Source organism: Gopherus flavomarginatus, chromosome 3 (genome assembly GCF_025201925.1).
Source record: "Gopherus flavomarginatus isolate rGopFla2 chromosome 3, rGopFla2.mat.asm, whole genome shotgun sequence".
NCBI lineage: Eukaryota > Metazoa > Chordata > Testudines > Testudinidae > Gopherus > Gopherus flavomarginatus.
In genome coordinates this window covers 236,258,382-236,285,746 of record NC_066619.1, presented here as the reverse complement: position 1 = coordinate 236,285,746, position 27,365 = coordinate 236,258,382, and the positions used below count along the sequence as shown (strand labels likewise).

Genomic DNA, 27,365 nt, shown 5'->3' with positions numbered 1-27,365 from the left:
CCAGAAAAACCACTTTATTTGCATGCCTATAAGTGCTGGTACTTGCCTCCTAATGGGAGGGCTATTGCATGACAAAAGACCCTTAACATGCAAGCCACAAACTGCGAGAGAGAGCAGAAAAAAAATTCTCTCTGGTTCCCTTTTAAAACCAACTGCTTCTCTCTGCTAAAAAGCCCTTAGCAGAGAAGAGAAAAATAAAATATTTCCACTGGCTTCTGGATTCTGTCTATATCATCCCACCGGCTGCCACTCATGTAATAACCTTAGTCCCAGATCTGGACCTTAGCGTCCAAAATATGGGGGTTAGTATGAAAACCTCCAAGCTTAGTTACCAGCTTGGACCTGGTACCTGCTGCCACCACCCAAAAAATTAGAGTGTTTTGGGGCACTCTGGTCCCCCTGAAAAACCTTCCCTGGGGACCCCAAGACCCAAATCCCTTGAGTCTCACAACAAAGGGAAATAATCCTTTTTCCCTTCCCCCCTCCAGGTGCTCCTGGAGAGATACACAGACACAAGCTCTGTGAACCCAAACAGAGTGAATCTCCCTCTCTGTTCCCAATCCTGGAAACAAAAAGTACTTTCCTATTCCCCCAGAGGGAATGCAAAAATCAGGCTAGCCATCCAACACACAGATCTCCCCGATTCCTTCCTCCCACCAATTCCCTGGTGAGTACAGACTCAATTTCCCTGAAGTAAAGAAAAACTCCAACAGGTCTTAAAAGAAAGCTTTATATAAAAAGAAAGAAAAATAAGTACAAATGTTCTCTCTGTATTAAGATGATACAACACAGGGTCAATTGCTTAAAAGAATATTGAATAAACAGCCTTATTCAAAAAGAATACAAATCAAAGCACTCCAGCACTTATATTCATGCAAATACCAAAGAAAAGAAACCATAGAACTTACTATCTGATCTCTTTGTCCTTACACTTAGAAACAGAAGACTAGAAAGTAGAACTACTTCTCCAAAGCTCAGAGCAAGCAGGCAGGCAGAAAACAAAGACAAAGACACTCAAATCCCTCCACCCAAAGTTGAAAAAATCCGGTTTCCTGATTGGTCCTCTGGTCAGGTGCTTCAGGTGAAAGAGACATTAACCCTTAGCTATCTGTTTATGACAAGCGCTGTAAAGCAACTTTCTCGCTCGGTTGTGAAAAAACACCCCCCTGAGCGCAGCAAATTACAGTGCTGTAAAGCACCAGGCTATGGCTGCTGTTTTCCTACAGCTGTGTAGGGAAAGCGCTGCAGTGTGGCCACATTTGCGGCATTTGCAGCACTGTTGGGAGTGGTGCATTATCCCAGCACTCAAGTGGCTGCAGCGTGCTTTTCAAAAGGGAGGTGGGTGGGGTGGAGTGTGACAGGGAGCGTTGGGGAGACAGTGGATTTTTGGAGGTGACACTGTCAGCTCCCTGCCTTGTAAGTTCTAAGGACTGGAAGATATACAGCACCAATCTTCAATCTTTTTAAAAGTTTCGACCCCTTCCCCCACCCCTTTCTTATTCGCTAAATGCAAATAGCCTTTAGACTAGATAAGCAGCTGCTCCAAAACGGACTCCCCCCCTCTCTCCACCCTGTTGCTTCTCTCCTCAAGCAAATACTATCAAGCTGTGAACATTCCAAAGGAATTCCCCTGCCTTCCTGTGCTCGAGCAAACAAGCTGTGTTTGTTTTTTAGATAAGCAGCTCCGGCAGCCCGGAGTTCACAACAAAACAGCAGAGTGGCTGAATAGGCATTCTGGGATACCTCTGAATACCTCGGAGGCCAATTACAGTGCTTTTGGTGCCACACTTGCAGAGCAGCGCTGCATCACCAGCGCTACAATCCTTATACCTGAGGCAGAGCAGGAGTACAGCCAGCGCTGCAGCCAGGGAGATGCAGCGCTGTATGTGCCTTGCAAGTATGGCCGGTGAGTAAGTTGCAGCGCTGTAAACCCACCACCAGCGCTGCAACTCTCCAGTGTAGCTAAGGCCCCAGTGTAAACAGTGTCCCGCAGTGCTGTAAACTAATCCCCTCCGGGAGGTGGAGCACCTGCAGCACTGGGAGAGCTCTCCCCCCAGCGCTGGCACCATGACCACGCTCATACTTCAAAGCGCTGCTGCAGGAGCGCTTTGGAGTTTCAAGTATAGCCAAGCCCTTTGTCTACCCTGCCACTTTACAGCGCGGCAACTTTCTCACTCAGGTGAAAAAACACCCCCCTGAACGCTGCAAGTTTCAGTGCTGTAAAGTGGCAGTGTAGACAGTGCACCAGCCCTGGGAGCTAGTCCCCTTGTGGGGGTGGTTTTTTTAGGGAGATGGTGCTGCAACTGCCACAACAGTGCTTTAATATCGCTGTGTAGACATACCCTTGCTCTGGCCTGGAGCCATGCAGGCTCCCATTTGCTAGAAACGAGTGGAGAGGGCACCCTGGGGCCTGAAGAGCCCTGATTCTGAATTAGACTGATGCTCTGGGACTCGGACAAGAACTGCTGTTACTCTTTTTGAACTCTTAACTGTTTAAGCTGCTGTACACTCAGGATATATGCAGACATTCCTTTTCCTGTCTGCCCTAGTAAAATACCCTTTTGCTCAGCCATGTGGCTGAGTGGTCATGAGACACCGAATAGTGCCTATAAGGCCTAACTGCTGAAGCACCTACAGTACTTGCATCTGAGTACTTCTGGGGGAATTGTGTGCCATTGTGTGTGCGTAGAGTTCATGTCTCACACAGATTTTTTTCTTTTTGCTTCCGTGCAGATAAATGATTTTCTGACAGGGAAGCTGCAAGAGCATTCACTCACCGCTCCCTTGCTGCAGATGTACATGGTTTCAGGCACCTGGTTTCAGGCACCTGGAGCAGCCGTTAGAGAGGTAAGTCACCATAGGGCTGGCTACACCCCAGCCAGTGGCTCCCACCCTGAGCAGGATCGCAGCTGCTGGGCTGGAGGCAGGAGAGGATAGAACATTCTCTTCCCCCACAGCAAGTGGATGAAGTGTCAGACCCATCCCTAGAAACCTCCCCAAGCTACAGGAAACTCAAGATCCTCCCCTGCTTCCTGCCCACATCACTCCTCAGCTGTGGGAGGAGGGGTCACTGTACGGAGAGCTGCTCCCCCCTCTGCCCAACTCCCATGCAGCTAGACCTCTCATACCCAGACATCCCCTGCCAAGCCTCACCCAGTACCCCCAGTCCTCCATACCTGAACCCCACCCCATTGAACCTCAAGCACTGCATTTGGAGCCCCCTGCACCCAGACTCCCACACTGAGCTCCCTGCATTCAACCCCTATCCTGATGAACCCCACCACCCTGAGCCCCTGACATACAGACCCCCCTGACACTGACCACCAACTAGCCACACCCCGACCCCTACCAAGCCCCACCCCCACAGCACCCAGACCCCTCCACTGACCCCCAGTCACTTTCACCTGAAAGCCCCAGCAGAGTCCCATTGCACCTGGAACCCCACCCCCAATGAGTCTCTGTGCATCCAGATCCCCCCCTGAGCTTCCTTCACCAAGACTGTCCCACACAGAATCCTCTCCCCCTGCACCGAGCCCCTCCACACTCGGATCCTGCCTGGTTGAGCCTGCCTGCCTGCCCCACACCTGGTGCAGAGAGGCAGGGCCACAGGGTGTTTCTGGGGCTACATCTTCACTACCCACTGTATCGACGAGTAGCAATCGATTGCTCGGGGATCGATATATCACGTCTCATCTAGACGCGATATATCGATCTCCGAACGTGCTTATATTGATTCCGGAACTCCACCAACCCGAACGGAGTTGCGGAGTCGACATGGGGAGCCGCGGACATCGATCCTGTGCCGTGAGGACGGTGAGTAATTCGATTTTAGATACTTCGACTTCAGCTACGTTATTCACGTAGCTGAAGTTGCGTATCTGAGATCGATTTTCCCCCGTAGTGTAGCCCAGCCCTGGGGCAGGCCCAGGCCTTATGCTTTGTTAGGGTCAGGTGCAGCCTTACCACTGAGTCTGGTTCCCACGCAGAAGTTAGAATTCATAGGAGCTACTCTGGACTCCAATGTAGCTAAGGCCTACTTACCACAGCCGCGGTTTCAGGCAATGACAACAATCATCCGAGGTCTACAGAATTTCCCGACGACCTCGGCTCACACTTGTCTCGGTCTCCTAGGTCACATGGCTGTCTGCACATTCGTGACCAAATACGCCAGACTCCGCCTCCATCCTCTCCAAACTCGGCTCAACTCGGTATACTGCCCGGGCAGGGACCCAATAGACATGATAGTCACCATTCCCCCGAGCACTCTAGGCTCCCTAGACTGGTGGCTGACTCCCTCCCTGGTGTGTGCAGGGCTGCCGTTCCATCTGCCCCAACCCTCAATGTCCCTGACGACAGACGCGTCATCTCTCGGCTGAGGTGCTCACCTCGGACGCCTTCGTACTCAAGGCCTCTGGTCATCTCAGGAACTGGCGCTACACATAAGTGTCCAAGAGCTGAAAGCAGTCTGCCTGGCGTGCCAGGCGTTCCAGCAACATTTACAAGGCCGTTGTGTCTCAGTGTTTACAGACAACACAACAGCCATGTATTACATAAACAAACAGGGAGGGACTCGATCTTCCCCCCTTTGTCAGGAGACCATCCGACTCTGGGACTTTTGCATAGCCCACTCGATAGACCTGGTAGTGTCCTTTCTCCCAGGAGTTCGGAACACTCTGGCGGATCAACTGAGCATGTCCTTCCTGTGCCACGAGTGGTCGATATGCCCGGATGTTATTCATTCAGTTTTCCAGAAGTGAGGATTTCCCCACATAGACCTGTTCGCTTCCTGCGCGAACAGGAAATGCCAAATGTTCTGCTCCTTCCAGGGTCTTTCACCGGGATCAATCTCGGACGCATTCCTAATGCCGTGGAAGAACTGCTCTATGCCTTCCCACCGTTCCCGCTGGTTCACAAGGTCCTGCTAAAATGCCGCAGGGACAGTGCTCACCTAATCATGATCGCTCCAGCGTGGCCCAGGCAACACTGGTACACCACGCTGCTCAACCTGTCAATAGCCAACCCAATTACCCTGCCACTCCACCCTGACCTCATAACTCAGGACCACGGCAGTCTTCGCCACTCAGACCTGCAGGCCCTTCACCTCACGGCGTGGCTGCTGCATGGCTAAACCAGTCAGAGTTGCATTGCTCTGCCTCAGTACAACAAGTACTCCTGGGTAGCAGGAAGCCTTCCACTCGGTCAATGTGTCTGGCCATGTCATAAACAGATAGTTAAGAGTTAGTGGAACAGAAGTACTTCATATCTCTTTTGCCTGTAAAGGGTTAACAAGATCAGTGAGCCAGGCTGTCACCTGACCAGAGGACCAATCAGAGGGCAGGATACTTTCAAATCTTGAGGGAGGGAAGTCTTTGTGTGTGCTGTTAGATTTTGGTTGTTGTTCACTCTGGGGGCTCAGAGGGACCAGACGTGCAACCAGGTTTCTCTCCAATCTCTCCGATACAGGCTCTTATAAGTTCAGAATAGTGAGTACTAGGTAGATAAAGCGAGTTAGGCTTATGTTTGTTTTCTTTATTTGCAAATGTGTATTTGGCTGAAAGGAGTTCAAATTTGTATTTTGCTGAAAGGATTTTAATTTGTACTTGTATACTTAGGCTGGGAGGGTATTCCCAGTGTCTATAGCTGAAAGACCCTGTAACATATTCCATCTTAAATTTACAAAGATAATTTTTACTGTTTTTTTTCTTTAATTAAAAGCTTTTCTTGTTTAAGAACCTGATTGTTTTTTTATTCTGGTGAGACCCCAGGGGACTGGGTCTGGATCCACCAGGGAATTGGTGGGGAGAAAGGAGAGAAGGGGGAGAGAAAGGTTAATTTCTCTCTGTGGTAGGATTACTTTCTCTCTCAGGGAGAGTCTGGGAGGGGGAGAGAGAAGGAGGGGGGAAGGTGGATTTTCCTCTCTGTTTTAAGATTCAAGGAGTTTGAATCACAGTAATCTTCCAGGGTAACCCAGGGAGGGGAAGCCTGGGACAGGCAACGGTGAGGGAAAGGGTTTACTTTCCTTGTGTTAAGATCCAGAGGGTCTGGGTCTTGGGGGTCCCCGGGCAAGGTTTTGTGGGGACCAGAGTGTACCAGGCACTGGAATTCCTGGTTGGTGGCAGCGCTACAAGTACTAAGCTGGTAATTGAACTTAGAGGAATTCATGCTGGTACCCCATCTTTTGGACGCTAAGGTTCAGAGTGGGGGATTATACCATGACAGGCCAAGTGGAAGCATTTCTCCTGCTGGTGCGGAACGCAGAATGTTGCTCCCACTGAGGTCTCGATCCCTACCATCTTGGACTACGTCTGGTCTCTTAAGCAGCAGGGCCTGGCAGTATCTTCATTGAGGGTGCACTTGGCCATCTCTACCTTCCACCCAGGGGAGAGTGGCCGCTCCGTGTTCTCGCATCCTATAGTTACTAGATTTCTCAAGGGCCTGGAACGCCTATACCCCCAAGTACGCCACCCCGCCCCAACATGGGATCTCAACCTGGTTCTAACCAGACTTATGTCTGCCCCATTTGAGACGTTGGCAACATGCTCTTTGCTATACCTGTCCTGGAAGACAGCTTTTCTCGTAGTCATTACATCGGCCAGACGAGTTTCCGAGCTTCATGCTCTCACGGTAGACCCACCGTATACTGTGTTTCACAAGGACAAGGTGCAGTTGCAACGACACGCAGCATTCCTCCCTAAGGTGGTTTCGGCCTTTCATGTTAACCAGGACATCTTTCTCCCAGTCTTCTTCCCTAAGCCGCACTAATCACGATGAGAGCAATGATTGCACTCCCTGGATGTCCGTAGAGCGCTCGCATTTTATATCGAGTGGACAAAACCATTTCGTAAAATGCCCCAGCTCTTCGTCGCAGTGGCGGACAGAATGAAGGGTCTCCCTATCTGATCCCAGAGAATTTCATCTTGGGTGACGGCGTGCATCCGTACTTGTTATGACTTGGCTCACGTTCCCTCGAGCCACCTCACCGCGCATTCTACCAGGGCTCTGGCTTCATCTGCCACCTTCCTGGCTCGTGTACCTATCCAGGAGATATGTCGTGCAGCTACCTGGTCTTCGGTCCACACCTTTGCTTCACATTATCCTCTGGTTCAACAGTCCAAAGATGATGCAGCCTTTGGCTCAGCAGTTTTGCATTCTGCCACATCTCACTCCGACCCCACCGCCTAGGTAAGGCTTGGGAATCACCTAATTGGAATCGATATGAGTAAGCATTCGAAGAAGAAAAGATGGTTACTCATCTTTGTAACTGTTGTTCTTCGAGATATGTTTCTTATATCCATTCCAAACGCGCCCTCCTTCCCCACTGTCAGAGTTGCCGGCAAGAAGGAACTGAGGGGTGGCTGGGTCAGCAGGGGTATATAGCCAGTGCCATAGCGGCACCACTCCAGGGGGCGCTCAGCCAACCCACCGAGTGTTGCTAGGGTAAAAAGTCTTCTGACGAACATGCACGCGGTGCGTGCACACCTAATTGGAATGGATATGAGCAACACATCTCGAAGAACAACAGTGACAAAGGTGAGTAACTGTCTTCTTTGCTCAAGTCAGCATTCTGCAAGTGGATGACGTATCACCAAGCATCTTTAAACTCTGCATTAACGTCACTTGGTGCAATTATATATAAATTTGCATGAAAACTGTAACATTACTTAGCAAATGAGTTTTTAAGGCATCTGTACAATCAGGAATGCAAAATAATATATGAAATATAAGTTGTAAGAGTGAAATTCAGGCTTCCCTATTAAAGCCTAATTACTTGGTCTTAATGTAGGGAACTAAGCTGAGTTAGGATGGGCAGGTTATTAGGCTGCTGAGTAAGCGATTAAAGTCCAGGACCTCCTTGGTAGCATTCTCTGAAATGCTTCCAGTTCCACATGCAGGGCCAGTTAGCCAGGCAGAACTTCAGGTTTTCAATATGCATGTTGGATGAGATGATGCTGTAAGGAGGAGGAGTTTAGATTTATTAGGAACTGGGGAATCTTTTGGGAGAGGAGGAACCATACAAGAAGGATGGGCTCCACCTAAACCCAAATGGAACCAGGTTGCTGACATATACAATTAAAAAGGTTGTAGAGGAGTTTTTAACTAAGGGCCAGGGGAAAGCCCACAGCTACAGAGGAGCACACGGTTCGGACAGAGACATCCCTAGAATGTCTATTAATGGGGATTCTCTATATCCTAGAAAAGAGGAGAGGATAGAAGTTGGTAAAGTAAAGGTAGGAACTGAAGAAAAACAGTCAAATGAAAAAGAGTCCCATTCAATTACATCCCCTAACAGTAGACAGCTAAAAAGTGACAAATTTGATAAGTGTATATGTCAAGGTTTTTTCCCCCACTTTGAACTTTAGGGTATAAAAAGTGGGGACCTGCATGAACACTTTTAAGCTTAATTAGTAACTGAAATCTGGTACGCTGCCACCAGCCAGAATTTAGTGTCTGGCACACTTTCTGTTCCCCCAAAACCTTCCTTGGGGAACCTAGACCCAAACCCCTTGGGTCTTAAAACAAGGAGAAATTAACTATCCCTCTTCCTTTCCCCCCCAGACTTTCCCCTCCCTGGGTTGCCTTGAGAGGCAACCCATCCAAACTCCTTGGATCTTAAAACAAGGAGGAATTAACCATCCCCCGTACTTTCCCCCCACCAATCCCTGGTGAGTTCAGACTCAATCCCTTGGATTTTAAAACAAGGAAAAATCAATCAGGTTCTTAAAAAGAAAGCTTTTAATTAAAGAAAGAAAGAAAAAGTAAAAGTTATCTCTGTAAAATCAGGATGGAAAATGCTTTACAGGGTACTCAGATTCATATAGACCAGAGGGACTCCTCCCCTAGCCTTAGATTCAAAGTTACAGCAAACAGAGGTAAAAATCCTTCCAGCAAAAAGACACATTTACAAGTTGAGAAAACAAACATAAGACTAATCCACCTTGCCTGGCTACTACTTACAATTTTGAAACATGAAAGACTGATTCAGAAAGATTTGGAGAACCTGGAATGATGTCCCGTCCTTCTTGGTCCTGAGAGCGAACAAACCAAAACAAAAAGCACAAACAAAGACTTCCCTCCACCAAGATTTGAAAGTTTCTTGTCCCCCTGTTGGTCCTCTGGTCAGGTGTCAGCCAAGTTTACTGAGCTTCTTAATCCTTTACAGGTAAAAGAGACATTAATCCTTAACCATCTGTTTATGACAGTATACATATGCGATAAGTCTAAATACTAAGATGGGTGAACTAGAGTACATGGTTTTAAATGAGGATATTGATATAATAGGCAACACAGGAAGCCTGTCTCAAAAAGATATAGAATTGGAAAAGGTGCAGAGAAAGGCAATAAAAACGAGTAAGGGTATGGAAGAACTTCCATGTGAGGAGAGATTAAAAAGACTGGGACTATTCATCTTGAAAAAGAGATGACTAAGGGGGGATATGATCGAGGTCTATAAAATCACAAATGGTGTAGAGAAAGTGAATAGGGAAGTGTTATTTACTCCTTCACATACCACAAGAACCAGGGGCCATCCGATTTATTTCATAGGCAGCAGGTTTAAAACAAACATATGAAGGTACTTCTTCACACAATACACAGCCAACCTGTGGAACTTGTTGCCAGGGGATGTTGTGAAGGCCAAAATTATAAGTGGGTTAAAAAAAATAATAAGGCTGTGTCTACACTGACTACCTTACAGCAGCGTGGCTGTGCTGCTGCAGCCGCCTGTTGTAGGGTGCACAGTGTAGCTGCTCTTTGTACCCCAACAAGGGGTAGTAGCTTCATCGATGGGAGAGTGGCACTGTCCACACTGGCGCTTTTCATTGTTAAAACTTTTGTTGTTCAGGAGGGTGTTTTTTCACACTTCTGAGCAACAAAAGTTTTAAAGACGAAAGTGCCAGTGTGGACAAAAAGTCCATCAACGGCTATTAGCCAAGATGATCAGGGAGGCAACCCCATTCTCTGGGTGTCCTTAGCCTCTGACTGCCAGAAGCTGGGGTGGATGACAGGGGATGGATAGGGGAATAGAGAGTATGCTTATAAAATTTGTGGATAACTCCAAGATGGAAGGGTTTGTAAGCACTTTGGAGGACAGGATTATAATTCAAAACTACCTTAACAAATTGGAGAACATAAGAATGGACATATTCAGTTAGACTGGTCCATCTGGCCCAGTATTCTGTCTTCCAACATAGCCAGTGCCAGGATACTGGGCTAGATGAACTACTGATCTGACCCAGTATAGCTGTTCTTATGTTCTTAGCCCCTCCATTGCCCTTATTCCAGTCTATAGGATGAGTATGTGACTGCAACTTCCATGGTATTTAATGCAGAATGTATTGTATGTCACTTAATATTTGAGAGAGACAAGAAGAACTCCATGTAGCTTGGAAGCTTGTTTCTGTCTCTTCCACCAACAAAAATTGGTCTGATAAAAGATATTACCTGACCCATCTTGTCTCTTTCTGAAGGACACAAATCCATACCATGTAGAGGTCAAGCATAGGAGTTTATTACACACAGCGCTGGTGGAGTGTCACCTTGCTTATTAGGCTCAGAGACACTATCAATTGATTACAATAGAATATATAGATTTTCCATGTGTGGGGGAAAGTGACAGGATAGGCAGTTCAACATCCCAGGATAGGTTTTGCAGCAAGACAAGATAGCACATTAGCCAATGGTTAAAAGGTTACATAATGTCTCCGCCCATGGTCTCAAGTTAGCAAGTTAACATTTAATTAATACTTTGATAAAATGTTATTAGTATAAAAGATATATGTTGAATTCTGATTTGAGGTCCATAGGAATGGAGCAATTCCTTTGATTGTCCCACAGGTACATTCCTAGGGGTTAAAGCAAAAAAACAGTGCAAGTATATGGCAATAAAGATTGTCTCCTTTATGTCTTAAGGCAGGACATTGGTCCCTGGGAAGGGAGGTGGAAGGATGCCATATCTTATACTGACGTGCCAATTTTCATAAACTCAAGGTTGGATCTGTGGGAAGAACATTCCCTACAGAAGAGACTGAAACAATAGGAACAGGGATCCCTTGTTCAATTTGCAACTTTGAATAAGACACAATTATTTAGTTCTTAGCTCCAACATCTGGCAATTTGCTGACCAGGCCTATTTTAGCAAGGGCAATGTTATCTTATTTACCCCCAGCTTTCTCTTAGCTAATCACTATTTGCTAGGCCTCTGGTCTCTTGACCAAACTCTGGACATTGGGTCTGAAAAAGAGCTGGCACAATCCATATACCAGGTTGTTATATAAAGTGCACATGGATTTTAACCCTTCACTCTCTCATATCCTGGGACCAACATGTCTACAATAACACTGCAAACTAAATATTTATGTTGTGGGTCAAACCTCCAGCGTATAGGCATGCATGTGGTAGGGAGAACACATCTGTGAGGCACTGCTAAATACGGATGTCAGTTTTTTATTATGATTTAAATTGTGGTATTGAGGTTGTGCCTGAGGGCCCCAGTCAAGATTGGGACCCCACTATACTAGGCTTTGTACATCCCAAAGAAGTTTTCTAAAACTCATCCCTCCTCCCGCCTCCAGAAGATGGTGTCAGAGTATGAATTTCTCCTCAGTTCCTTGTAAATGGACACAGTCTGAGATGTGATTTACTTGAGAAGACTTTATGTGTGTTTGTTTTGGGGGAGTGACTGTGCAGGAGATAAGAATACAACAGTTGTGTTTGGACCCCCTAACAGGTGTTTGAACAGGATTTATTGGCTCATTCAGGTACCTGTTATTCAAATCCAAACAAATGATTTGAGAACTTGGGCACTTTCTCCACAGTCAGAAGCATACTCCAAGCAAAATAAAAAGGGCATTGTGTGATTGCATTGATAAAGTGATTAGACGGAAGGTACGGTAGGGTCAAGCTGTCTCAAATGTCAGCCTGACCTGGCAAATGATCAAACTTGTCAATCTCCCTTGTAAAAATGAAGAAATATTAACCTCCATCATAGCAGTACCCCGAACATTGCTTCCATCTGCTAAGAGAAACCCTTAAAAGGTGATCTGTGCTTTATGTATACAGCAATATAGAGAGAAGGCCTGAAAGATTTGTGTAACACTTACACATAATGAGCATTTGGAAGAAAGGAGGCCTTTATTAAAGAGCAACTGCCTCTCTCCCTTTAACTAAGGTGTGAGAGCTCACAAAACAAGGACTTGTCTACACAGACATTTTGCACAGTTTCTGTTGATTACTAGCCCCATTTTAGCTCCAAGAGTGGTAATGATATTAGACAATCTAATCTGCATATTAACTACCAGCTGAAGTTGGCACTCTAAACACGGCCTTAGATTAGCCACGCTCTGGGGTAAATGACAATGTGTTAAAATGCCAGTCAGCAATTACTTTCTCACTAATTGCACTGTTTGCCAAGATTCATACTGCTGTGTGTTTTGTAACCAAGTGTTTCCTCATAGACTGCTGTTGGATCAAACAAGATGTGTGTAGTCTCTCATATCCCAATCAGTGTGTGTGCCTGTATTTTACCTACTCTATTTAAGTAATACAAACAAAAAGGAAAACACCACTTTCACCAATCCTATAGCTACTCAGTAACTTCTTTTATATGTTCATTATTTTATCTCTGTTTCTAGGGTTGCTGTTTCAAAATAAGTTAATTTTTTACATAAGGTTAAATTAAAATAATCATATGTTAAGTTTTTAATATCTCATTCAAACACACACACATTGCAAAAGCAATTAAAATACTGCCCTAAATTAACTCCCAAAATAAGGAAGTCTCTTCCTCCAAATGAACGTGAGTTTGCAGGTCTACAGCTTTTAAACCTGTCGTCTGCAACTTTGTTAAAACAAGTTGTGAACATCAGTACCTCCAAGAAATCTGTACTTTGAATGGGCACATATGCCATTTTTCCCCCTCAAAGCCCTATAGACCAGGAGGATAAGGGCAGAGTAGAACAGCAGAGGAGAAGGAAAGAAGAGAGGGAGAGGATAGAACAAGAAAAGAGAGCAGATAAGAAGCAAAGAACAGAAGACAGCAAGGGCAAAACTAGGAAGAACCCAGGTCTGGAGAAAGAGAAGAGTGAGGGCTGTGGTGCTCCAACAGCTGGAGTTAGGGAGAGCCACTCAAGAGGTGCCTGGAGGAGACGTCAGAAGGGGCGAGGTCGGGCTGTGATTCGTTGCTGCCTGCAGCCCCCGAAGGAAGGAGGATGGCCCAGTCGAGCCTCGGGGAGGAGGAACCTGGTGCTGAATGAGGCAGCGGCGCTGGATTCGGCCGTGGAAATAGCTGGGGCAGAAGCGCCATCCGCGTGACCGGGATACGCTGCGCGGCCGTATCTCCGCTGGGGCTCATGGCCGTGACGCTGTGATGCGCATAGCGGGACTGGTAAGTGTGATACCCCTTCTGCTAACTCTTTCCTTCCACTCCCCCCCTTCCTCTGTGCTGCGTAGCTCAGGTTCCTGCTAAAGCTTGTGGTGGCTTGTCTGGGGAGCAGCGTGATAATCGCTCAGGAGTGCCCCATAGATTAATTCAGGCCATTCGTCTTGCATGCTTTTCTTTGAACTCCCCCCGGATTATGTTTATTTATGCCCCATAGGAGTTAATACATTAGCTCAATTTTGTAAATCTAGCCAGCCCTACATCTTCTGTAGGAACGTTACACTAGGCCGCGGGGGAGGGGAGTGGGGGCGCTGGTGAAAGAGAAACATGAAATACAGTCAGACTCGGGGTATATTTTGTGGCTGATTTTTTTTTTCTCATTGCCATTAGTAGGGGGGAGGGGTTGCAAAACTGCCAGTGATAAGGTATGTAAAAGCAAAAGCTAGATTTGGTGTTTGGGTGGAACGGCATTATACTTATGAAGATAAAGGAGAACTTGTATATTAATTCAGAGAGACAATTGCTGGTTTGCCTGTTGGCTGTCATAAGGTCTTGAAGTAGGCACTATACAGTATACACATTTCATACCAGATCTCTCTTGTGTTGGGCTTGGCCAACTGCTAATACATTATTAAACATGCCAGAACTGAGGACACAGTCTGAATGAAGATCTTAGTCTGTGGTGTTATGGTCTAACCACAAAGAACTTAGTAGCTGGACTGGCCCCTTTCCTATCTCTTAATGCCCCTAAATGTGGGGAAGGAAGCAGAGAAAATAATAGGTAGGAAAGTGAGTGGTTATTGTTGATTTCAGTCTGTACACAATTAATAAAATATTATGTACCTTCAGACTAGGAATCCTTCAGTCTCTGCTGCTGTAGCATAAGCTATGGCAAGTGCCATCTTTTCATGTGCTATAATATATATACTGCTTACTGTATTTTTCACTCCGTGCATCTGATGAACTGGGTTTTAGTCCACAAAAGCTTATGCCCAAATAAATTTGTTAGTCTCTAAGGTGCCACAAGGACTCCTCATTGTTAATGCCCAATGTGTGAGACCTTTGAAGAATCAGACTCAAACTGCCTTAACAGTTCCGTGGAAAAATTGATAATCAGAAAAACTTGACTAGAAAATATTTGTTTAAGTCAGAATTTGATAATGAACAAACTAGAAAAGTTTGCCAGTATAGAAATAGGTCCAGTCCTGAAAGTCTGCTGCAAATGGGAATACAGTATGTGTAGTTCTTTCAGTGAAATCTGAACTCTTTATTCAGATAAAGTTTTAACTGAGTAGAGGGAAATGGTGGATGAGGTAATATCTTTTATTGGGTCAACTTCTGCTGGTGAGAGAGGCAAGCTTTCAAGCTATACAGAGCTCATCTTCAGGTCTGGGAAAGGTACTAAGAGTGTCACAGCTAAATACAAGAGTATTGTACCTTTTCCAGACCTGTAGAAGAGGTCTGTGTAGATCAAAAGCTTGTCTCTCACTAATAGAAGTTGGCCCAATAAAAGATATTACCCCACCCATTGCCTCTCTAATATCTTGGGGCTGACTGAGCTACAACACCACTGCATAAATAGTGCAGGGTCGTGCCTGTGGGTCTCAGTAGAGTGTTAATCATTCTGTAAGAAGAGATGCTACAGTGCAACATATTTGACCTTTGAATTTCAGTATTAAACTCAGAGATGCATTGATTGTAACGTAAGAGAAGTCCCGTTTATACTAATTTGGTAGCTTTCTTTTGCTTTGAAAGCATGTGATCTGTAGTGTTGCTGTTTAGCATTATCGTCTCCATGTTACTCTTTTCACTAATAATATAAGGGATTATGTGAAAATGTCAGACAATGGAGAATTTGAAGTGAAACTTACTTATGTTAGGGGGCCGCTTCACAGCAGGCCTTTCCTTTTTATGTAAATATAGTCTGTTGAGCTTTGCAGGAAGACAGAAATTGTGTAACTGAAACCTTAATCTAGTAAGTAGAAGTCTGTATTGGATTTTTTTTTTAATAATTATTTATCACAGACATTGAGGAGAGGGACTGAGTTTTTTTCACATTTTGTAGTAATTAAGGATTTAGTCCCTAAAATTTGTAGCAAACAGACCGACCTGGGCACACACAGGGTCTTATTGAAATCCATGGGGCTTCATGTGGTAACAGAGATGTACCTACACAAAATAAGTTGCAGAATTGGGGCCTTCTTCTAAAATTGATAACAAAAAGTTGCTTAAAATTACACAAAAGGGGAAACTGTTGTGCTGCATTTGTGGATATTGAACAGTAGGATTTATTTTAATACTATTTTAATACTTCAAGGTACTTCTATATAGTATCTGAGTGCCTTAGAATCTTTAATGTATTTATCCTTGGATCACCGCTGTAAGGTAGGGAAGGGCTATTATCGTCACTTTACAGATAGGGAACTGAGGCACAGAGACACTTGGGGTATGCCCACACTACAGTGCCACAGCTATGGCACTTAGCTGTTCCAATATAGTATCTCTAGTGTAGAGACTTGCTACAGCGGTGGAAGGGGTTTTTCACACCTCTGAGGCCTTGGCTACACTGGCGCTTTACAGCGCTGCAACTTTCTCGCTCGAGTGTGAAAAAAACACCCCCTTGAGCGCTGCAAGATACTGCGCTGTAAAGCGCCAGTGTAAACAGTGCCGCAGCGCTGGGAGCGTGGCTCCCAGCGCTGCAAGCTAAACCCTATCAGGATGTGGAGTATGTGCAGCGCTGGCGCTGTGACCACACTTGCGCGGCAGCGCTTTGAAGTTTCAAGTGTAGCCATACCCTGACTGACATAGCTAGGTTGACCTAAGTTTTAGATGCAGACCAGGCCCAGGTGACTTGCCCAAGGTATCACAGGAAGTCTGTAGGAGAGCAGGGTTTTGAATCCAGGTCTCTCAGATCCTAGGCTATCCTAACCACTGGATCATCCTTCAAACTATTGTACTGTCATTATCTAATAATAGATCTTCACAACTGACCCGTGAGGAAAGTATTATTTACAGGAGGAAAATCTGAGAGAGAGATGGAAGCTAAAATTTTCTAAAATGGTCATTGATTGTGGATGCTGCAGTTGGTAGATGCGCAGCATCTCTGAAAGGGTATGTCCACTCTAAGACATCTTTTTCTAACAAAGACAAGGCCAAAATCTCTAGGGAGGCACCAAAAACCTTGACCTTAGTGACTAATTCAAGGTCACAGCATAAGTCAGTGGAAGGGTGAAGTGTTAGAACCGGGGAGTTTTTGGTCTCTGTCTTGTGTTCAGGCCACTACATCATATAGTTTCATTTTTTAGCAATATAAGAAATTTAAAATAAAGACTAAGCATTTGTGGTTGAGCTGTGAGATATTTTAGGTAATGAGCCTACTGAACTTGTTTCAGAGTCTGAAACTGTTCTAGCTCAACAGGCATGCATTATAGTATTGCAGCACCTTTTGTAGTGGTTAAAGTGGATTCACAGGTTATTCCTGTCAAGAATATCTTGGAGCAATGGACAAGTGTGTATTATTACAGACAAATGTACTGATTGTCTCTCATCTGGTAGGCACTTCAGCTTTGTCATTGATTCATTGCAGAATTGAGCAATTAAATTTCACTTTTATCTTTAATTCCATTGTACAGTATATTGTTTTGGGGACCATCTGTGTAATGGCAGCAAAAATTCCCTTACAGTAATAAAACGACTTCTCTGGATGTTGCTATGCTACTTAAAAAACAAAGATACACACCTCAGTATAGGGAAAAAGGATAGTTCTTGCCTCTAGGAGCTTACAACCTAAATGTTGGTGTGCACTTAAGTGGTGTACACTTAAAATTTAGGCTGATAGAGCTGTGGTGCTGAGAGATGTGAAAAATCCATATCCCAGAGCATCGTAGCTATGCTAGCCTAACCCCCTGTGTAGACATAGCTAGCTTGATGGAATAATGCTTCTATCAACCTAGCTATGGTTTCTCTGGGAGGTACTGTTCCTACAGTGACAGTCTACAGCAACAAAAAGTGTTTTTCTATCTACATTATGGGGTTATGCCAGCATAGCTACAGTGCTGCAGGTGTGCTACTATAGACCCCGTAGTGTAGATGTAGCTGCAGACTTCTGAGAGCAATGGCTAAGGCAGGGATCTCAGACACATGGCCCATGGAATTACTTCCTGCAGCTGCCAAGCTCCCCTCACTTGCCACTCCCCCTCCCCGTGTGCTGCGTCCCCACTTCCCACCACCAAACAGCTGTTTGGGGGTGCTTAGCACTTTCCAGGAGGGAGAAGCGAGGAGCTATGCGCTTAGGGGAGGAGGCGGAGAAGAGGCAGGGCAGGGGTGGGGATTTGGGGAAGAGGTTGGAATAGGGGCAGGGAGGGGACGGAGTTGGGGTAGGGACGTTGGAGAAGGGGTGGAATGGGGGCAGGGGCATAGCATCATGGAAGGGGTGGAGTGGGGCCGGGGGCCTCATGTGGCCCTCGTCGTGATTTGAATTTGAGATCCCTGGGCTAAGGGGAGTAGGTGATTGTTTCTGCTAAACTGAAAGCAGTGATATTAGTGTTGACCTTTAAATTACTATTTACTTTGATGTTAACATCCCATTGAAATGAATGGGTACTTCACACCTCCCTAAGGGTTATTGTTCCAGCGTGTTGTGGGGAGGAACAACACTACACTGGTTCACATTTAGGGCTTGTCTACACTGGCACTTTACAGCACTTCAACTTTCTCGCTCGGGGTGTGAAAAAACACCCCTGAGCACTGCAAGTTTCAGCACTGTAAAGTGCCAGTGTAGACAGTGCACCAGTGGTGGGAGCTATGCCCCTTGTTGAGGTGTGTGTGTTTGTTTGTTTTTTATAGTGCTGGGAGAGCTCTCTCTCAGTGCTCTGCCATGACTACACAAGCCACGTTAAAGTGTTGCCAACTAGTGAAGATGTGCTGTTAGAAGGCTATATTCAAAATAAGGTCTAAAACATTTGTTTTCTTTGAAGATGACTCACAGGATTTTTTTTTTTTCCAAATGTGGGTTGTGCCCTTTTTGTCTTTCTAAGAAGGCCTGAAGGGATTTTTTCCCCTGCTTGTTTTTTACATTAGAATTTCAGGTCTTGCCTATATAGCTTGTTTCACTTGTGGGTAGCAGTTTTGCTATCATTGTACTAAGTGTAGTTCTGGCAGTACAGTTGCATCCACACTAGGAGCACTTTGCTAGTGTAGTATGCTGGTATTTCTATACCAGTAAAACACTTCTAGTATAGGCATGGCCCTAAATAGATAGAAACACTTGAGAGCATAGATGAAGAATAGAATAGACCATTGTATGTTGGCCAATGTTTGCATTTCATTTATGAGAGGCTGTGAGGAGAAACAGAAAGAGGAGTCAGGATGAAAAAAGCGGGGTCCTATGTTTAAGGATTCCGGAAAAGGGTTTGGAACCTGAAACTCCATGGCATTCATGTATCCCCATTCTGAACGTGGTGAGCCTGAGACTGAACTGCAAAATTCAGATCTGTGGTTTTGAACCCTCAAATCTGGGGGCATTTAGATTTGGTCTATTCTAAGTACAAGGACTAAATGTGAATTTGTGATTTGGATCCTAAATATCCTCCTCCAATTTTGGGGCCATATCTAGTTTTACTTAAAGGTATTACTCCCATTCCCTGAAACATTATCAGCATTATCCCAACCATGTGGGATTTTGTTTACAGTTTAAATTACTTTGTAACTGTCCATGTGCCAGCTCCCCAGCACGTTCTGGTTCTCTAACAGCTGCGGAAGGCACCTGCTGATTGCTGTGTTGGGCAGAGCCTTCTGTATTTGAACTACTTAGAAACCAGAGGAGGTCTTCTGCAGGTTGAGGGTGTGTTAAGGGTTCCAGAAGAGGATGGGAAATATGAGAAAGGGATTTCCAGGGAAGACAGCTTGTGGGATGGAGCAGAGCATCTTTCTATGACGGGGGCAACTTGTAAGCTGTAGAGACTTCTTTAAAACCATTCACTCTCAGCGTTGGGGAGCTATTAATGGGATAGAACCAACATGAAGGCAGCAGTGCTGCTGAGGAAGGGTGTGCAGAGAGAAGCCACAGTTAAAAAATCTTCATGTTCCATGGGGAAAACTTCTCTGTTGCTGCTGGCTCCTACTGCTTTTCAGGTGTCATTTTGCGTAGTGTTGGAGTGAGCTGAGTGTGGATTCTTGTCACTTTATTTGTTCAGATCCTACTTCTGTGCCTTTGTGACTCTGAGTATACAGTAAACTCTGATTGTATTGTAACTCTAACCCACTGTCAAGCTTTCCGCTTGTTCCTCGTACTAAATCAGACTTGTAGGTAGCATTGAAGGATCAGATACTGGCATGGCTGTGCACCTTTCATAGTTATTTTCACCTGTGTGCTATTCTGATCTGTTAGCGTTTTACATAGGTATAAATTACTACACAAGTTACAAGGCAATGGAGGAGCAGGGCCTGAGGCTATGTCTTCACTACCCACTATATCGGCGGGTAGCAATCGATTTCTCGGGGATCGATATATCCCCGTCTCATCTAGACGCGATATATCAATCCCCAAACCCGCTCCTGTCGACTCCGGAACTCCACTGGAGCGAGCGGCGGTAGCGGAGTCGACGGGGAGGCGCAGACGTTGATCCTGCGCCATGAGGACGGTAGGTAATTCGATCAAAGATACTTGCGTATCTTAGATCGATCCCCTCCCCTAGTGTAAACCAGCCCCGAGAATGGAAAGCAGCCAAAGCTTTCTCTTAGTTGGTGAAGTTCAGATGTCTACAGGCTATTTTGTATGCCTCCAGCCATTTAACTGCAGAGGTGGCTTCTGTTGTTTGTTACACAAGCATCCCAGAAAAAACATTGATTCTATTTTATAAGTGAGAATTTAAATTCTGATTTATAAAAGGCACCTCCATGCAGATTTGATTCGGGTTTGCAAAGACTTTTGTTAGTGCCTTTTGCAGTTTCTTGTTACAGAGAAAGCAATAACAAATGCCTTCCTAAGAGAAGATTATTATTATTTGCTTTCCACAATATAAATTGATCCTTAGGTCTGTGGGTGTCCATTACTTCTCTAAACCCCTAGATGTTTAATAACTCTTGGTTGTCAAAACAGATTAGGAGGCTAAAACATAAAGCCTTTCGTACGTTTAGTTTTGACACTGAAATCAAAGGTTTATTATTTATGTACTGCCACAGGTATTTGTAGGCCTGTGCAGTGGGTAAAGTTGGCCAACTAACAGAGGCCCGTATGATTCATGTGCAGCTGCGACTTCTGTATGTAGATCAAATCCTTCCTGTGGAAGGCGGTATCAGCTGCTTCTGAACCAACATCTGTCACCCTTGTACCTCTGCTTACAGAGCTCTGGAAGAGGCTGAAAACCCATGAATAGGAGCTGATGGAAAGTGGGCCTGGCGAGAATATGCACTGTCTATCTTTCCCTTGATTGGCCCCTGCAGAGATCTTCCAGGAAAGCTAATGTATCTATTCAGTATCCTTTAAAAAGGAGCCCTGGCAGAGTGGCTCCATCGGAGACCCCCTGTTAGGAGCTGGCTACCGGGAGCAAAGACCTGGTTCAGAAACAGAGGGTCTTCCATTGATACCTGTAGGTCAGAGTCTAGACATATGGAGGTACAGTATAAAATGATACCAAACCAGAACACATGCACACAGTGAGTTAGAGACATTACAGTTAGAAAGCTTTATTGAACAGGAGTGTGTATGTTTATTTATACATGTGTGTGTGAGTGAGCTCACATAGCTAACAATGATTTGGAGATCAGTACAAGTGAAAATGTTGACCTGAAAGGAGGCATACTGTCAGGGGAGGATGGAAGGAGTCAAAGGGAGCGGTCAAGAAAAAAGTGAGGGTGGTGTACAGGGAAATGTAAATGGTGTGTGAGTGTAGTAGCGCAATATATAGCGATGTACAGCTTCAAAGCACCATAGCTATTAACTAATTAATCCATACAACATCACTGTAAGACAGGTAATCATTTTACAGAGGAAAAGCTGATGCAGAAAGGTTAAGTGACTCGACCAAGGCTACATAGCAAGTCAGTAACAAGGTGATAATTAGAACGCAGCAGTTGCAGGCATCCAGTCCTATGTTCAGTCTGCTAGACCCTGTGGACTGTAGGGGGGATGTGGAAAGAGTAGGAGTGAAGCCTTGCAAATGAGGATGAGATGTTCAAAACTTGGAGGTTGAAGGAGTTTGCAAAAGAGCAGGGAATGCAAGTGATGGAAGAAGAAAAGTGACATTATTTTGACAGTACCATGCAGTGTAAACTTCAGTGCTTGTCTCCCCTATGGTATTACAACAGGATAGCTAACATTAGTTATCCTGTTGCAAAAATACATCTTTTCTTGGCAGTGAAGACATAGCCTTAGTGACTCTGTGAATCCTGTTATTTAATGACTGCAAATGTACCACAGAGATCAGAATCTGCTCCACAGGATATTGTTTCAGCTATCAAACCTAACATTTGACCTTGTAGCTTCTTTTCTTTTCTGTTTGCAAAGTCCCTTTTTTTTTTTTTTTTTTTTTAAATAAGACTTGTAAAGATGGTGCAAGTGACTATGTCTGAGTAAGGCTCCAACTGCAGGTCATTTTTGAATAACTATGAAACAAAGAGGGGAAATGGGGCTTGTACCTTTTTTGAATTCTTCGTTGATCAAAAAAGGTGCGAAAAGTAGCTTTAAAAATAACCAGCTTGTTTTTTACATTGCAATTTCCTGTCCTGTGTAGGCCAGAGAGCTTATATGAAAAGTGTCAAAGTAGAACTGTTTAAAAGCAAAGAGGATTTTTAAAGCTTTGGTTTTTGTTAAATCTTCAGCATCTTTACCTCTTCAGATACTATGTTAAGAGTTAACAGTAAAACGTCCCTTATATTTTCCAGTATTCAGGGAAGCCCAGGCTTTACATTCCTGATTTTCATAAGGTTAAAATACAAGCAGGAAAAAAAAATGTTTATTTCTAAATTAAAACAAACAAAACCTTTCAGGCTTTTAAAGAGCAGCACAATCCCAATGAAAAAAAAGTATTTAAATGAATCGAGGAAAAGCAAGTCAAAGGGGTAGTAAGCCTATGTGGGTATGTCTACACTCCAATTAAACCTCTGTGGCTGGCTCACGAGAACTGACTTGTGCTTATGGGGCTTGGACTATTGGGCTGTTTAATTGCAGTGTAGATATTCAGGCTGGAACCTGGGCCCTGGATTCTGTGAGGGAGGAGAGTCCCAGAGCCTGAGCTACAGCCTGAACGTTTACACCACCATTAAACAAGCCCATAACCTGAGCGCCCCACATGCCTGAGTCAGCTGACATGGGCCAGCTGCACAGGTTTAATTGCAATGTAGACATACCATATGTGGCCTGTCCAGATAGTTTTCCAGAGAGGTGGGCTCACTGACATAGTTCTCCCTTTCGTGCTGTTCAGGGTGCATTGTGACTCAGGCTTGGACGTATCTATTGTTCCCACTCTGACTTGAGGGTATTTTGTGTATGAATTCCTGTGACTTGATTTCTTAAAATTGTTTTTGTCAATGTAATTTCCTTGTGACTTTCCCTAAAAGTCGCTACAATAAAATTCTAGCATTGCCCTCTGCATAAAGAAATCTGGTATAACAGTGACTTAAAAATGTTCAACCCAAGTCCTTTTTTAGCAAAGAAACGATGTGTATCTTAGGTTTCAAGAGCACAGTAAGCAAGCCACAAGAGAGAGTGAGTAGTTAGCTGTCGGAGTTTGGGAGATCTTGAAGTTTGAGGAATATTTTCTCTTCTGTTTCCCTTTTCTCAACAGCCAGTCTGAAAATACTTTGTTTCTGTTGCTTATTACTGAAGACACAACTCTTCAGCTTTTAGAGACACCTGATTTTAATCTCACATGACTAGAAATTTTGCATGCAGTATATTTGTTTTGTTTTATAATGCATTCAATGAGTGGAAGTTTTTTCAAGCATCTCGTGAAAGAACATCTCCCTTTGTGCTTTTCCCTCTGGCCTCTGTCTGCCAAAATATCCCCATCAGATATGTTTGATGTTTATTGGAAAATAAGTGCTGTTGCCCATAACAAAAACGAATTTCTCATCATTTTAAGTCAGTTCTAAAGAGTGTTGGCAGATACCCAACCCTAGTTGTGCTCAGAGCTGAAGAACACATCACAATTACTGATTTAGTCTTACGCAAGAACATTATACATTGCAACAGCTCGTTGCTACTGATTTGTCATTTTCCTGTGGCTCATGGGAAAGACTCATAGCTTCATACAAAAGTGCAGTAATAACCCTGTGCAATCAGGCTAAAGATGGCCGCATAATAGTGGTAGCTTGACAGAGATTAAGGGCTTGTCTGTATTGGCAACTTTCTCACTCAGGTGTTTCTCGGCGGCCAGGGGCGGGGGGGCAAAAGGGGCAATGATGTTAAAGCTCTGCCATGGCAGGGTCCTTTGCTGTGGCAGCGCTTTAACATCTCTGCCCCTTTTGCCCCCCCCCCCCCCCCCATCGGCAGCCCTGCTGTGAAGGAGGCAAAGCTGTGAGGTTTGTGATTATGGAGAAGGACAAGGATCATTTTTATATGCATGCACTAATGCTAATATGTTGGGGGGGGGGAGTTAATATATGCTAAATGCTTTCTAGAAAACTTAAGTTGGGGTGAGATGGGGCATCATTAGCCTGATTAGCTGATTCTCCACTGTGGGCCCACTTACTGCCCTCCCTCCCCACCCAAATAATAAAATACAATCTTAAAACAGTAGACTACTGTTTAAGACTGGGATATTAGTTACCGAAGTATTTTCAAGGACACTACTAAGATACTGATTTTTTTCATTATTAAAAATATCCCCCTTAGAAGCTTGAAACTGTCTATATAGTCAGTATTTCTCCCTTTATTGTATGCATGCAATGGCTTGTTGTTGCAGGATTCCTTTTGAGAACTGGGCCTTGGTGTGATTTAATCCAGGCCTATCAGGACTTGAAGCGGATAGTGACTGATCTATGTGAAATGAAATGAGTTGATTGTCTAGTTAAAGTTTTAAGTGGGGATGTGTCCACATAACAAAAAAACAGTATCCCAGTTGGCACTAATTCACACCCTTCCTGGCAGCCTTGATAGATACATTTAGGATTGAATGGATATGGAAATTGACTGTTTCATTTTCAGGTTAGGGATGATGATGAACTTTGTGAAGCTACTGTAGTGTAGTTTTGTAGATTTTCTACAGGAGAGTTTTATTTTTGTTTGTTATTTCCTGGGAGTACTGAGCATGAACACTCAGATTAAGATGATGTCACTATTATATATATTTTATTTATCTTCCTTTTGTATTCAAATTAACAAGGATATATATTGCTTTTTGGTTTCTCTCTGTTTCCACATGCCCTATGGGATATATATCTAAAGGGACATATATGTGTATCCTTTTTAGATGAGGAAATAACTGTGAGATTAACATACTACCGTTGCATGTAGAAGTGCCTGTCCAACTTCCATAGTATTTGTGTTCAAAAATGTTAGTGAAAATTAGGAATTTGGAGAGAGATAGCAACTTTCCAGATACTTTGTTACCATATTAACGATGCAGTTGGTCATGCTTAATTAAAAGCTGCTGGAAAATCAAACTTCTGTTTCACTTCTCCCTTCACACGGGATTCTGGTTACATCTGGTCTTACTTCAGGAAACGTATTTAATAAAAGTTGTCAGAAACAAGTTGACCTCAAATATAAGAAAAACAGTAAGACAAGGAAGATGAGCAATGCATTGTAGTGTATTTCAGAACTTAGCTCAAAGAGCATCATGCAATGCTTTAAAATTGTTGCATGCCTAATAGAAAAGTTCAAATATTATTTGAAATACACTGCTTAGGCACTTGCAGCAGGACATTGAACTTTTTATCTCATAATTTTTATATTTTCTCTTTTAGTTGCTTATTTAACAAGTGCAAGTGCACATCCATAGCATTCCTTGTACTAAGGAGTATACATTATGGTGTGGAGAAAAATAACTTCATGTCAATTGCTTCTAAAATATAAACTCTGGATGAAATCCCAGCCCCACTTAGATTAAGCTAATCAGGTCACTTTTATTCCACAAAAACAGTATCACGTACAGTGAGTTAATATCTATTCCATGTGCAGACAAGCCCCATATCTTCATTAGATACCGCAGCAGGATCGGGACGTTACAATATAAACGGTAGAATAAAAAGATGGTGCCTGCCTCAAAGACTTTACAGTCTAAGACAAGAGATAACAAACGGCTACAGACAGACAGGTGGGGGAGTATGGGAAAACAGAGATGGTATTGATCCCGTAGGCAGTGGTCTCAGCACACCAGCAGCCTAACCTTTGTTAAGTTGCTGTTGTCATCATAGCAAAGGAGCATTTTCAGGAGGGTTTTGAAAGAGGACAATTACATAGCTTTGTGGCTGTTTTCGGGGAGTGCTTCCCAAGTGTGAGGTGTGGTATGAGGAAATGCACAAAGATGCTTATTGAAAATTTACTAAGTAGATGATGGAGATTGACATCAAGAACTGATCAGAGGCAAGAGTTGAATGACAAATGATAGATGTGTGGATAGGCTGTGAAGGTCTTTGAAAGTGAAGAAAAGTTTGATGAGATAGAGAATGGGGAACCAATGGAGGGATGCAAAGTGATGGCCTAGGACAGTGACTCACAATAGTCTAGAAAGCTTGAATCTCTTTCAGGAGTCAGATTTGTCTTGTGTAACCCCCCAAGTTACACCTTCCAAAAAAGTACTTGGTTACAAAATCAGACAAAAATACAAATAGTGTCACTATTATTGAAAAATTCCTAACTTTCTCATTTTTACCAAATAACTGGATTTGTGTATAGTATACAGAGCAGTATACACTAGTCATTGTCTGTATGAAATTTTAGTTTGTACTGACTTTGCTAGTGCTTTTTACTTACCTGTTGTAAAACTGAGCAAATAGCTAGATGAGTTGGTATATCCCCTGGAAAACCTTTGCTTCCCCCCCAGGGGTACATGTACCCCTGGTTGAAAACCATTGGCCTAGAAAGGTGATCAGCAGCATTCTGAATGGATAAGAGCTGAGCAAGATTGCATTTGTCAAGGCCAGAAGAAAAGCTGTAGCAATAATCCAGATACAAGATGATGATAACTGGGATGAGCGATTTAGCTCTGTGGATGGATAGGAAAGGCTGCATCTAAGAGATGTTTGTGGAAAGAGTCAGGAAGATTTAGCCTGGATGTGAGGCTCTAAAGAGAACTCTGAGTTGAAGATCATATCCCAGTTAGAGGCCTACCTGCTAGGCAGGGTGATGGTGTTGCCTGCAGTGATTGAGGAGCTGGGTGTGTGTGTCGGGGGGGGGGGGGGGGGGGGCGGGCGGAGGGGTGTGAGGATTAATCAAGTTAGTCAGAAAGAACTGCCAAAGTCCAAGTGATGTTTTCACAAGTTTTAACAGAACACTTGGTAATAGTTTCATGCATCATAAAAGTTAAGTAGCTTGCCCTCAAGCTAGTTATTCACCATACTCCTTCACTGGAAAGATTTTTGTTGTCAGCATTTTTCCTTTATCTTTTTCCAGCAGTTTGGACCTGCTCCTGCAAGGTGATGAATGCCCTAAATTTCTGTTGATGTCATTGGGCATTGAGGGTGTAAGAGACCATTCAGTACTTGTGTTATTGGGCCCATAATTAATTGGAACACTACTCCACCAAATGCAAACTTCTTTTTTTCTTTGCTACTTGGAATTTGGCTGAGAAACAACTGATGCTCCTGCTTTTTCATACCTTTTACAACGAATCTCCCTTATTGCACGTTATCTTTCATGAAGAATGTCTTTAAGATAGATGGGGAAACACTGTTCTCTTTATGGATGTTATTAATAGAATTTGCTATTCTCGGGAGAATTCCTGGTCTGGAACCCAGATAAGGAAACCTGGATTGTGCCTCCCTTGCTGCTTTTTGTCTATTTCATCAGAATTCAGAAGACTTGGTTGGTGTAGAACAGGACATCATT

General features: G+C 44.1%; 1 protein-coding gene across 1 annotated transcript in view; it reads left to right on the top strand.

Annotated features, from left to right (window-relative positions):
• The first annotated feature begins 13,219 nt into the window (after positions 1-13,219).
• ATP10D (ATPase phospholipid transporting 10D (putative)) overlaps positions 13,220-27,365 on the top strand; it is a 73,087-nt gene continuing 58,941 nt past the window's right edge. The window contains exon 1 of the mRNA XM_050947436.1: positions 13,220-13,381. The gene's annotated coding sequence lies outside the window, so the exon portion shown is untranslated. The remainder of the gene's footprint in view (positions 13,382-27,365) is intronic.